Raw genomic sequence first — 13906 nt, 5'->3', positions numbered from 1 at the left:
AACGTGCCATATTGTTTTCATTTCCCGGTCGACTTGGTGATATCTGCCTGCTTCAGTCCCCTCCCGGAACGATAATTATTTTATATTACTACAACAACGCTCTCTTCTCGTTGCCACCGCGTCTAAGGCGCGAGGGTGGTCCACACACCCTCTGAACACACAGACACACAGACACACTGACACATAAACACACACACACTCACAGAGCCACTCTCCCTCACCACCCCGACCCGAGGATGGATGCCACCACCGGGGCGTATTTTTCGGAATCGATGCACTCGGCGATTGGTTGGGCGTGAAGCGTTCTGCTTCGGTGCAATGTGACCCGCGCGTGGTGACGGGCGCGCGTGGCCGTGGTGGAGCGGGGGTGGGAAGACGACAACGGGTGCCGAAAATCAATGAGCCCCCTGACCTGCCGGCGGGACTGCTCGCACAGCTTCCACAGTCCCGGACCAGCGGCCGCCGCATGAGCACGACGACTTTTCTCGGGCGCACGCCAGTAGTATAATAATAACAACGATAATAAAAATAATAATAATAAAAACAATAACAATATTAGTCAGTGTGTTCACGTGCGTATGACCGATGTGCCCTTTTACCAAAGTACACAATATACAACTGCACAGGTACTCATCATTAGTATGTGTGTGTAATGTGTGTTAATATACACGTGTGCGTGATTTGTATATATATATATATATATATATATATATATATATATAAGCATTATGTACTATGTAGTTTTAAATATATATTATGTGTGTGTGTGTGTGTATGTGTGCATTTATATTTATTTGTTTGTGTTTATTATATTATACGTATGTATAAATATTACGTATACATAACTTTATTATTGTATTGTAGTGTAATATTATGTAGGACGTACGTGTATGCGGGTACGTAGTATTTTGATATATATGCAATATTGTTGTATAGTTGTTGTGTTTGTAATTTTAAACCATTTAATTTACGCGGTTATTGTTGCACCGCGCCGCATCATCGGACGGATAACAGTTTTCAGACTGGAACGTCGCGTGTATGTAATTAACCAAGAGACGGTTTTTTTCCTTTCGGTTTTCTCTCCTGTCGTCGATCGATTGCTCGCCAGCACGGCAGGTATCGGATCTATACCGCCGACGTTTGAAATCCCTGATTCTTATATACGATTTACACATATTTAAGAATATTAAAATAAGTCATCTGCGTTCGTACAGGTATACGTTGTATACACTGTGTTATAGTTTGTTTAATATTGCAGTATAATCGCTTTGCCGCCTGCAGATAACGCGTGTCTGACACGCGCGCCCTGCCTTGCATGCCGAATATCCAGTGGACACTGTTTGCGTCTGTCACACGTATTATTGGTTTTAAATTTTTATCATACGCACTATTTTGTCTGTTCTGATAACGATAACATCACACGGTTTATATGTTGTACGTATATACCTCTTAATTTTGTTAATGTTTCACATAATAGCTGTATTGTAATTTTGCACCATGAATTCTAACTGATTTAAACCCAGTGGCGTAGTCCACAAGTTTTCCAAGAACTAGTGCAACTATAATTTTAATACTCCCCTAAAAAAAATAATAATATAATTTATCATTGATGCTTGACGCTGCAAATCATAATGTTTCATTCAATTTTAATTTTTCAATATTAAAGTTGAACAATTTTATACAAAGCTCCTCAAGCCTTACGTCTTTCTTACATATTATAGTACGAATGTACCTAAATAATAAAAATACATCTTCGTGCTGAGTTGTGCATTTTTAATGTTTGCTCCAGGATGGCTTGCCCCAATTGTATACAAGCTTCAGGTGCCGTATAAAACTAATAAAATTGCACTACCTACTTGGTACCTTATGTAGGCACAAATGTTTACATCTGAGTATTTATATAAGTATGAAGTATAGTGCACTTCCAACTATGTGTGAAGATTTATAGTTTTCACCTGGAAATGAGTACTAGCACTGCCGCTGTTTTTTATAATCTATACGACTATACATAATTTACTATTCTAGCTATCTCAGGAATCATAAATCACACCGTCTTGAATGACAATATAGCCAATACCTATACTATATTACCTATTATAATATCACATTGTAAGGGGTTGATATTTTAAAAGCACGTGATATTATTCATTATTCAGAAATCGTAAACATACATTCTCAAGACCGCTGCTAGATCTAACATACTAATATTATAGATCATTGTCAATCTCCGATGCCACACCTGTTGTATTACTTGGACCCGGTACTATGATAACGGTAATATTGGCATGCTTATATTACGTATTTATGTAGGTACGTTATCGATTATCGTTCACGGGCGTTTACCCAAAACCACAACGATTGCGAAACGGCGCGGCGTGGCGACTTCTTAATATGATATTCGTGTATTATAATATATACCGATAACACCTGTATATAATTATTATTATAGTTTATGTGTTTTGTCGTAAAGAAATAAACGTTACTGTGATTTGTGGAGATGTAATTGTTAGAAAAGCATTATACTCTGCGACTATAATAATTTTTATATTATTTTATCGTGAAACACCTGGTGATCGGTATAATATATTATTATTTATTATTATTATAGCTTTATGCGAAGTGATTAGAAATTTACGTTACGATACTCACAAAGAATTAAATTTCTATGGTTGCTGTAATTCGAACTCATTCCGATCAATCCATGTATCATCATTCATCATTATTCAATGTGTATCGCCATTATAAATAAATTATGATAAATAAAAGTACCCATGTGAAATGAATTGTAATCGAGACAATTAATTTCACATTGAATTTGAGGACTAGCACTATACGTATAACCTATAAAAACTATAGATAAACCCCACCTATCATAATAATACATTGTCTCGTAAGATAATTATGTAAAATACATAATCAATGCATATATATATATTGTACATAAGATAATTATTCGTTTAAAAATGCGAACAATAACTATTTTAAAAATTTTCTTTTGGAAAAATTTAAGTTATATGTTATATTCAACTTAAATATTTCATATTGCTCTTAATTTTTTTTATCTCCATGTTTATTGATTGATTAGTCTATCAATTCTTAGTAGTCTTTAATGAATATGCTTTTAAAATGTGAATTTTCCCGTATCCTGCATATTTTCCTCAGTGTTTAAGTACCCTTAATACTTACAGACGATTTGCACCTAAGGTGATATTATGGTGTATATTATAATACCTATTACGTGTCAACGAACGTTAATCGAACATTGTATTATCATCAAACGTGTAAAATATATGCGCTACATCGATTAAATGAGCTTCGATGAGGCTTATTGTCATCGCTTTTTCGTTAAATTAATTGTATCGTTACATTATTATTATCATTTTAATATTTAAATACATTTATTCAATTGTATATAATATGGTATATGATGCAAAGATATAACTGTAGTTAAAACCACAAACAATGGATGCTCGTTAAATAATGTTACGCCAACATATATTATTTATGATTAAATAATATTTTTCAAAACGTAATTATTAGGATAATCTTTGTAACTGGACACTAGATTTCAGTATTCATCCGAATAAAACAAATGTTATTGCCTATTATTCTATGGCTATATATTATGACTATCTACCTATAGTATTCTAGTATATAGTGCAGTTACTGGATGAAAGGTGTTTACCGTACATGGCCACCAAGTTTTAAAGGGCGCCTTTGCCTTTTAAATTGTATATTTTTTGGTACATTATAAGGCATAGGTGCAATTTAAATTTTTGATTTTGAGGAGGTTTATATATACTACAGACACGTGGGGCTCTGCCCCTAACACCCCCTATTCAAATACCTGAAATATCTATAAAATATATTCATTTTTGTAAAATTATATAACATAATATATTTTAATTCTCAACTACTTTCCTATATTTAATACAATTAATATATGTTGATACACCTATACTAAAATGAAAAATATTTTAATAAAACAAATAACTTTTAGGTATTTATATATATTTTATAATTGTAACCGTCGATTTGAAATTGCATATTTATCTAACATTAATTCGTTGAACAATTTATTTATTTGAACAATCCCGTTCAGTATAAATTATTGATAAATTAGTAACTCTATCTTGACTCATAGACGTTTGAAATCAATTTTTAATATTCTTCATTGCTGAGAATGAACTTTTGCAAGTCACAAGTTTAACATTGGTAAAAAAATATTTTAAATTATAAGTTATAACATCACGTAACTAAAAACTACAAGTTCTTTCAATTGCAGACTGTATTATAACATATAAACAAATTATTAAATCCATTAACCAATAGATAATTGCGCTGTGATTTATGAATAACAAAATAGGAATTGAAATACAAGTATTTAACGTAATGACTGGGGCTGTTATAAAAACCAAAACTAGTACTAAAAATACTAGACAAATTGAAATGTTATCAACAATGTATTGTAATTTGTAATAGTATTATTAAAACCACGGCTAAATACATTTAGCCATGATTAAATCTATACTACGTTCTATGCGTTTCATCTACTAATGAAAACACATGAATAATAAATTGTTGTTTAAACGTTAGAAAACTATTTCTTTAAACTACGTTTACTATAATATGTAGATTAAATAATTAATGAATAATTTAATATTTAAATTAAAATCCTAGAAGGCTTAGACCTTCCAAGTCCCTCCCCCTAAATTGTGCCTATGCTTCAAGGTACTTATTGTCAATTTATTGTGTCGTCTTTATTAATCGGATAAGAGAATATTATTATTTAGAATACTGAATAATAGTTGTTGACAGCTGAGTTTTTCTAAGAGACAGAAGTATTCAAATAATAAAATTGTATTGTCATGATAATACATTTTTAATCACAAACCACGATTATTTTCAATATTATGGTTACTGTTACTACCTTATCTATTTATATATTAAGTATAAACTCCTTGTTATCATCAAAGTAAATATTATTATTATAATGTGATTACTGAAAAAAGCAAAATAGAAACCTAACAGATTTAATTTGTAATTATTAATATTAGGGCAAAAAATTTTAAATTAAAATATCATTTTTAAAAAGAAATGTAATTTTAATTTTATTAACCTCATAATTTTTAATTGTTTTTAGTTTCTAGAAAAAATGGTAAAAAATTAATTTTTGTAGCATTGATAATTCATTTACTACGGGTAATGGGTAAGTCCTCACAGGATACTCGTAAAAAATATTATATTTATCTTATCTATAACTGAAATATAAACGTGATAAAAAATCTATTTTCATAGTTTATGACTGCTGGATTTCACAGGGGTTTTACTAAGTGAAACAAAAGATTTTTAAAGTTTTATATTATTAAGAATTATTTAACATTATTTATAGATGTATATATATTTTTATATTTAAATGAAATATGATATGATATTCAGACATATCCTAATATATTTAAAACTTTACGTAAGCAATTAAAAATGTCACACACACTATAAAGGAAGTAATTTATAAACTAAATATTTTCTTTTTAAAGTGCATATATATTTATATTAATTTTAAGGGATGCTATGCAGAGACTTACAATTTTTAAGTGATGGTAGTACAACGATTGTGAGTTTCATTACCTCACCACTTTTAATGATTAGTAAGTTTTTGTTGCATAACTTGTTTCAACAAATCGATTCACTAAGCTTGTTTACTGTTTTCTCGAGATAATTGAGTTCCTAATAATTTGTCATGGAATATTGGTGTTCATGAACACTGTTCATGTTTATAAAAACACTTAGTAAATATTTAATTTATAAATATTTTCTAAATAGTTCTAATCATTTAGCTGAAAACTTTATAGGATTAATATAAAATCAAATATAAAAATATAATTTTTCGTTTACTTTTTATAATGATATAGAAAATTATATTTTTTTTTTCATTAGAATGATGTTGAATTATCTTGAAAAGTAACCATCATATCAGTGTAAGTACCTTTACCACATACAATTTACTATTTTAATAAAAATGCCCCGAAATTCATTTGTGTATATTATTATAATAGTTTTTATTGATAGGCAATAAAAAAAAGGGAAATTAAGTAACTGTTCTGCTGTACAGTGCATTTTGAGTGTACATATCAAGGAATAACTAATAAGTCACTGAAATATATGTGTTAAATTATAATTCAATGATAACTCATTGTATACAAAAAACGATTCTGAGTAAAGACTGTCTATCAGCCGTATATTTTATGATATAATTATATTAGATACTATAAAAGTAATTTATTTTACTGTTCGTAAATACTACTCCAGGTAGAATTAGTTTTTATTGAAAACGTTGCATTTGAAAATGTCATTATGTCTATAAAATATAAAAATATAATACTTTAAGAATGTTAATTACCCATGAATATATTTTTTAAATTTAAACAAAATAACCAAAACCGTTGTTATACGTTTAAACATCTAATTTCGTCCAAATTTGAATTTAAAATACTTATGAATAAAACCTAACTAAAGTGCAATATAGACGTTTGAATAACATCAAATCTTTAAATTCTGACAAATAAGTCTAATACTTGATTATTTTCAAATCATATTCAATATGTTCAAGAAATTTTAATTGAAGATAAATATATAGGTCTTTAACTGATAATACAGATTAAATTTGTTGTTGTTAATATAGTACATATAATTTGTATGTTTACAAGGTGTGTAAAAACACACTGAGCAACATTTTTGTAAATTTTAATTTTGATAATAACCAGTAAATAAGACGAGTATTAGTATAGACAGGTTACCTAAGAAGACCACTCAGGTTTATTAAAATAAATATTGGGCTTGTGTTTTAAATTATTAAAAATTATTTTTAATTTATTTATATTGCTACTAGGCTTTGTTCACACACTTAGTTTTGTTTTAAACATTTACAGTTTTTGGAATACCATTAAAGAAATCTGCTACAGAGCCATATACTGTACTATAGGCTATATACATGTACGATAGAAATCTGTAAATAAATACATACCTATTACATAGGTGTCTGGCGTGGGACTTGACGTGCCACCCTCTCTTTGCTTGCAATCCTCGTAAAACGCGTTTCGTCGGACCGGAAGTGATGAGATTCGTAAATATAATACGTATATTATATCCAAGACTCGTTTCGCTGGAATATCGCGTCGTGCTATAGAACACTTGACAGATTCGCGAGCAGTACCGCAAAAATGTTTTTAATCAGACAATGCGGTGAATGGGGAAAATATTAATCATGAACGTGGAGAAAAAGATCGGCAGCCACCATTTTCTTTTAAGACTGACAAATACCAAGGTAACCCACCGAAAAACAGAGCTGGATACCACCACTATGTACCATGTTTGTATGTAGAGATGTATATATTAAAAATGTAACGCGTTGCCGACATTTTGTAGTGAAAACCTGGCGTAGGTGTAGGCTTCTTTACACTGCATCGCCGTGCAGTGTATTTTTGTGTGAACTCAATACGTTGGTCATCAACTATTTGTAACACTCGTCCTATAAGTAATAAGTTGAATATATTTCATTGAAAGCTTTTATAGGCTCATAAAGACAGTCATAGACCATATGGACGACATTACAGCAGTCCGTTGACGGCAACCGCGGTATACACGTGGTGATTACGGTTCATATTGTTTATGGTATTTTGTGAATGAAAAACAGCAATATTTTTTTCAGTAATCACCAATTTTTTCCTCCGCGCCCGTCGCGTCGAGCCATTTTCCCATTGTCGTCGTCTTCCACGATTTTGTATTAATAATGGCGTGTAGTTCAATAGTCTAGTGAAATAAATTGTATACCTACGTATATTTGTAAGCCTAATTTCCGGTCAGGTAAAATGCTTCGCTTATTTCCCGAGGATTACGAGCAAAGTGCGGTTCGTCAAAGCAAAGCCTGGTATCCACTACACCGTTAAGTCTTGTGTTCTATATACATCTAAAACGTAGGTAACAAAATGTTTATAACACGCTATCTTTTAGTTAATCAATGTCCAACACTACTTGTCATTGTATGGTGAACCCTGGCTTGATATACGAAGCAATGGAGTTTATATTAATATTCTCTACATTAGTTACAGGTTACTTTTAAGGATGAACATTTATACGACATTCATACGCTTCTACGATCATTACTGTCATTTTTTAGACATCACGGTATTCCTAAATAAATTATTATAATCTGAATTAAAGTTTGGGGAAATAGATATGCACCGTTGGTTATTTTAGAAAAAATTAATTTAATATTATCTAAAATATAATTTAATTAAATATGTATAATTTAAGCATGCAGGGGTTGGGATTGGTTAAAAAAAAATACGCTGTGTGTATATAAAAAGTGTTATTATGGGAAGTTTGATTTAGTATGTTAATAGTCTATAATTTAAGTACAATTTATAATGATACATTTTTCAGTTTTTACTGTATTCTTCACTTTTATTATTCATTACTTCGCCAACCTAGGTAAAAATATTCTCTGCGGTATTTACAAATTATCAAATATTGAATATTGGCACATAAAAACTTTTTATTTGTATATTAAATTACTCAACTTTTGAATAATGACGAGATATTGCTAGTTCGCTCGTTAAAACCAATAAAACGTGTTTGATAAACTAATTGGCTCAACAGTTGGTTTATTTAAAAGTATACGTATTTTTTTATGACACGTTTTCAAACTAATAATTATATTCTCAAAATGTGTACTTCAACTAATTATTATTAAAACAATAATAGAATACAGGATATGAAAACCAAATGAGTGAACTTATTACTACCTATAGGCTATATGAACAGGAAAAGCTATAATATTAAATTATTAAAGTTATTATTTTGGAGGATGTACTTGAAAAATATTGAATACAGTCTATTATTTATGTATAACGAAAGTTATAAAGGTTAGATTAGGCATTTAGTATAGGTGTTTACATTTTTGTTTCTTTATCAGTAATTTATTACATTCTTACATTATTGAATTGTATTTTATTAATGATATAATAATGCTTAGGTGTGTATACCGTAAGAGATTATAATTATTTTACCAGTGATATGAAATAATGCAAAACTTTTCAAATTGGGTAATTTTCAATATTAATTGCATTGAGTTGTAAATCAAAATATAATGTCAAAAACAACGATTCACTGTGTTTGTTCATTATTAAAATGTTTCCATTGTATACCTGTAGTGGTTGAGTCGAACAATATATTATCGACACGTTATTACTTATTTTTGTACGGATTTCAAATACAAAATAGTACAATAGAGGTATTAAGAAAGCACCTTTATCTAAACTTTAAATTGTAAAGCATGATCAGTGCATGCGCATGAGTGATCTTTAGGTACACATCATAATAAATGTTTTTTATATTATGATGGTATAGTATACGTATATTATAAAAAGTAATCAATGAATTTTGTTCCACACTGTACGATAATATACATTATACACAACTTACGATACGTATATAGTTATTTGTATATTATATAATAATAAATTATAGTCGACTACTTATAATGATAATCAGTCACTGTGTTAGTTTATAATTAAATGATTAATGTAGGTATATTTTACGTATGTGGTGAATATTGAAATTGCTTTAATTAATTGTACGATGGTATTTAAAACCGACAACTGTTATTTTGTATAGTTGTTGGTCAATAGATTATATAATATTGATTACCTATCTTAATTTTTTAATTTCGATTTGGTTTCATTGACTATAATATTCTGATAAGTGTATATTGTAAGAACAACCACGTTTTATAATCTTAATGCGGTCTCTAATGTATCTTACATTCAAAGTCTCCCCTTTTCTAGGTTTTTACTAAGTGTTTTCTTTCAATTTAATTTAAAACTAAGTACAGTTGTTGGTTACATTTTATATATTTTTTATTAATTCAAAAAAAGGTGATAAACATCCTATTATAATATAATTTGAATTAAAAACGTATTATATTTTTATAATTAAAATAAATTAATTCATTTTCTGAACGCGGATCTTATCAGATATTTTGAGTTTGTTTGTTTGTTTTTTTGTGAATATAAATTGATATAAAGAGGTGCCGCCGGATATAAAATATACGCATAATGGAAAAAGTAAACGGCTGAAGCGTATTTCCGAGACAACCCTCACGGGGTACACTATATTACTCGTACAAAGTAACATTGCATTGAGAAAATTATTTAAAAAAAAAAAATAAAATAAATAAAGGCTGCTTTTAAATTAAATTCTTATTTTTACAGTTTTTGTAACAACATTTTTTACTAATAATATGGGGTTTACACTTTTACTTTGCTACCTTTAAAAAAAGAAAAAAAAAAAATACAGGATCAAGTACCTATTAAATAATTATTTGATTTTTTTTTTAATTGAACAATAGAAAAAAATGTAGTTAATTCAATTTTCTAAAATATTTATTGAGTTTAATAGATTCATAATGTTAAAGGACAGCATGACGTATATTTTTAAAGAAATAATAAATTATGTATAATTTATTATTTAATATGGTTAAGTATATTTTTTATTTGTGTCATCATGTTGAAGGGAATTACTCAATTACGTAGTATTGTCTGGTTGCATCTATTTTTCATTTGATTCAATATTAATATTTTATTGTATCTAAATCTAACTTATAATTTATTAAAAATTCAGTTATAATTATTATAAATTTATAAACTTTTATCATTTACTTAATATAAATGATTTGAAGTTATTCTCATATTATTCGTTTGAGTAGGTACGTAATAGTTTTAAGAATACAGGAGAAATGAACAGTTTTTAAGTATAGTGGTAATTAATATATAAATATAGTAATATAGTAATAAAATATAATATAATAATTAATATTATAATATTATGAGTACCAACCTATAAACTAGTTTTATAGTAGTATATTTATTCGGGATATCTGTTTATGTAACTGTGAGATAAATTACGGACAAATCTTGTTTCTTTAATGTAAAAAGTTATTTGCGTACATAGTTATTAGTTATTTTTAATATATTTATTTAAGTATATTATTAACATATGTTAAAACATTTTTAGTTTTGTTGGTACTATCGTGTATTAATATGATTAATATGGCAAAAGTATAAATATATAAATATCCTAAATACCTAAAATAGCCATTTACAAATAATATTATATTGTGTACCTATATTGTATACATATTTTATAATGATCAAAAGTAATAATGGAGTATTAAGTACCTACTCTTCTATTATTTTGATAATTATTTAGAAATATATATTAAATACCATTATACCTATTTTATGTATTAAAAATATTATATATACTATGTATGTACCCGTTTCTTAATTATTGTATAATACAGTATTTACACTTTACATATCATACTTTAATGAATATAAGTTATAATGGTTAACAAACAATACATTTATACACATTTAATTACGGTAGTACCACTAGTACCTACGCTGTTTTAACGCTGTTAAATAATATAACGTGGTTTAAAATTCGTGAAATTACACTAACTTCGCTAATATATTGATGTAAATACTTTGTAAAAAGTTGTAAAAGTAATTTTTTTCTATATGATATATAATATCAAAATAATTGTATGATTTATTGTAAAGGTTTAATGAAATTTAAATAAACCTAATACAACACTGCTTATATTTGGTAAATGGTAAACTCCTAATGGTTATTATAATATGTATACGTAAGTTATTTAGTTATATAAAAGTTTGTAACACTATATTTTATGAATTAAAAAAAATTCAGTATTCTTTTTAATTTTAACATAAATCCAAACAATGAACGCATAATTACGTAAGATGTTATTTAATTTTTATATTTTCCTGAAAGTGAAATTATTACACTTTTAAATGGAGGTTGTGGTATTTTATTAATGGTTCCGTCTTGTTTACATTTCCTCAGTAATCCACCTAAAGCTCATTTACACGGCAATATAATTTTTATCTTCCTTCCTCTATTTTTTTAACATTTCACGTTCTTCCAATGTCAAGAAACATGAATGCATAATATTATTACTCGATTTTCATATCTATGATTGAAAAAAATAATTATTCTTAACATTTTTCTAAAAGTATATTGGTAATTTTTTCTATCGAAAAATATTTATTATGATTAATATTTATTTTACATACCTGAAATTATATTATTTTTAAGTTATTCAATAATAAATTAATTAATATTTTCTATCGTAACTATTTAAAAAAAAATTTATTTATTCGAATGATGACATTAATTTTAAATTTCATATACCTGAATAAAATATTTTCCTGAGTATTTCGATATGTATAAAAATCAACCTAATAAACTACTCATTCGAGATTATTTTTATATATATAAATACTCCAGAAGATATTCTGTTTAATAATATAAAATTAAAAATAAATATTTTTATTAAAAAGTAAATTTCATAAAAAATGATAAAGATAAAAAAATAGTAAAAATATTGTTTTGTGTTGATTTAAAAATATGTAAAAAAATTATTTTCAAAAACATTAATTGTATTTAAAGTTATAATTTTTCTTCGATAAAGGATTTTTTTTAAACAATATGTATATGTAGATAGTATTACCCATTACCTATATTCTAATGTATAATACATATGACTACTCGTATACGAGCACTATCAATATTACTAACGATACTTGTTTTTATAGTTTTTTAGATGCATTTTTGTATTCCATTTTTGTACATATTTTTATACTAAGTTGCATAAAAAAATGATTAATTTTTATAGTTCCCTAAAATTTAATGAATAATTAAAGGTCACTAAATCATGTTTAAGACTCTTAAACAAATTAAGATAGGTACATTAAAAGGTGTTGTGGTTGTTTATGCAACCCAAAATTAGAGTATTATACTATAAGAATAATTGTTAATCAACAACAAAAATATAATTTTAAATTTTAAAATGGTTTTATAAATAATATTATGGTTAAATTATGTATTGTAGGTACCTACATCACTATTTTATTTTATTTCTTTTTCAATCGATTAGACATCACCCGATCACGTTTATATTTTGTAAACATGATCGATGGTTCTTTCAAGTAGAATGTATTTATTAATACACAATATATTCAGATAGTATAACCTCGTAAGTTAATAAATAAATATTAAAATGTTACACATTCAGGTCATATAATACATTTCGGTATTTTAATAGTTGTATACGTTTGTATATTTTATAATAATTGTACAATATATTTAGATATAAAATACTAGTGATTCATCAGGATAGATTGCTTGATAACCGATATAAGTAAATGTCTACTGATATTATTATTATAGTTTTTGATAAATAAATATTAAATTATGAACTCATCGTGTATAATGTAAATATAATATTATTATATTCACGTATCGCGGCATCTTGTTTTCAGCTGTTATTTTAAAATTCAAAACGCTGAACGGGTGGTGGTCATAAGTATATGACACTGTATCACCGGTATAATCGCATGTCACGTATATTATCGCACGCGACATATGTCACGACGACATATTATTATTAATAATATTGGATAGGAATATATTCCATATTATATTACATACATGCATTGCGATAGGATACGTTGTAGTGTTAAAGTTGGCAAGCACTAGGTATTTGTTTTATGTATAATGTTTATATATTATTTAGTTATATCATTATTCATTATGAGTTATAAAACTCATTAAATCTTAAGTGATATAATCGATTATCGTTAAGTATATAGGTTTAGTATACAATTTATACATAGTTATGCCTGAACAGTGTTTACTACGTGAAGATTCTGACATAGTGTGATATTATAATGAGATGGATAATAATTAATAAATAAAATTAATAACATTATTCCTTTCACTTATTACCTTAGTGTAGGACATTTTCGAGAGTACTTATTAT

At 27.3% G+C, this 13906-nt stretch overlaps 1 protein-coding gene across 1 annotated transcript in view; it reads left to right on the top strand.

Annotated features, from left to right (window-relative positions):
• Window positions 1-448: 448 nt before the first annotated feature.
• The window catches only part of LOC132919950 (muscarinic acetylcholine receptor DM1), a 30393-nt gene continuing 16935 nt past the window's right edge, over window positions 449-13906 (top strand). Inside the window, 1 exon segment of the mRNA XM_060981903.1 lies at window positions 449-626. The gene's annotated coding sequence lies outside the window, so the exon portion shown is untranslated.

The sequence above is a fragment of the Rhopalosiphum padi genome, chromosome 2 (genome assembly GCF_020882245.1).
Source record: "Rhopalosiphum padi isolate XX-2018 chromosome 2, ASM2088224v1, whole genome shotgun sequence".
NCBI lineage: Eukaryota > Metazoa > Arthropoda > Insecta > Hemiptera > Aphididae > Rhopalosiphum > Rhopalosiphum padi.
Note: the sequence above shows the minus strand (reverse complement) of the source record. Positions and strands in the feature narration are given on the sequence as shown.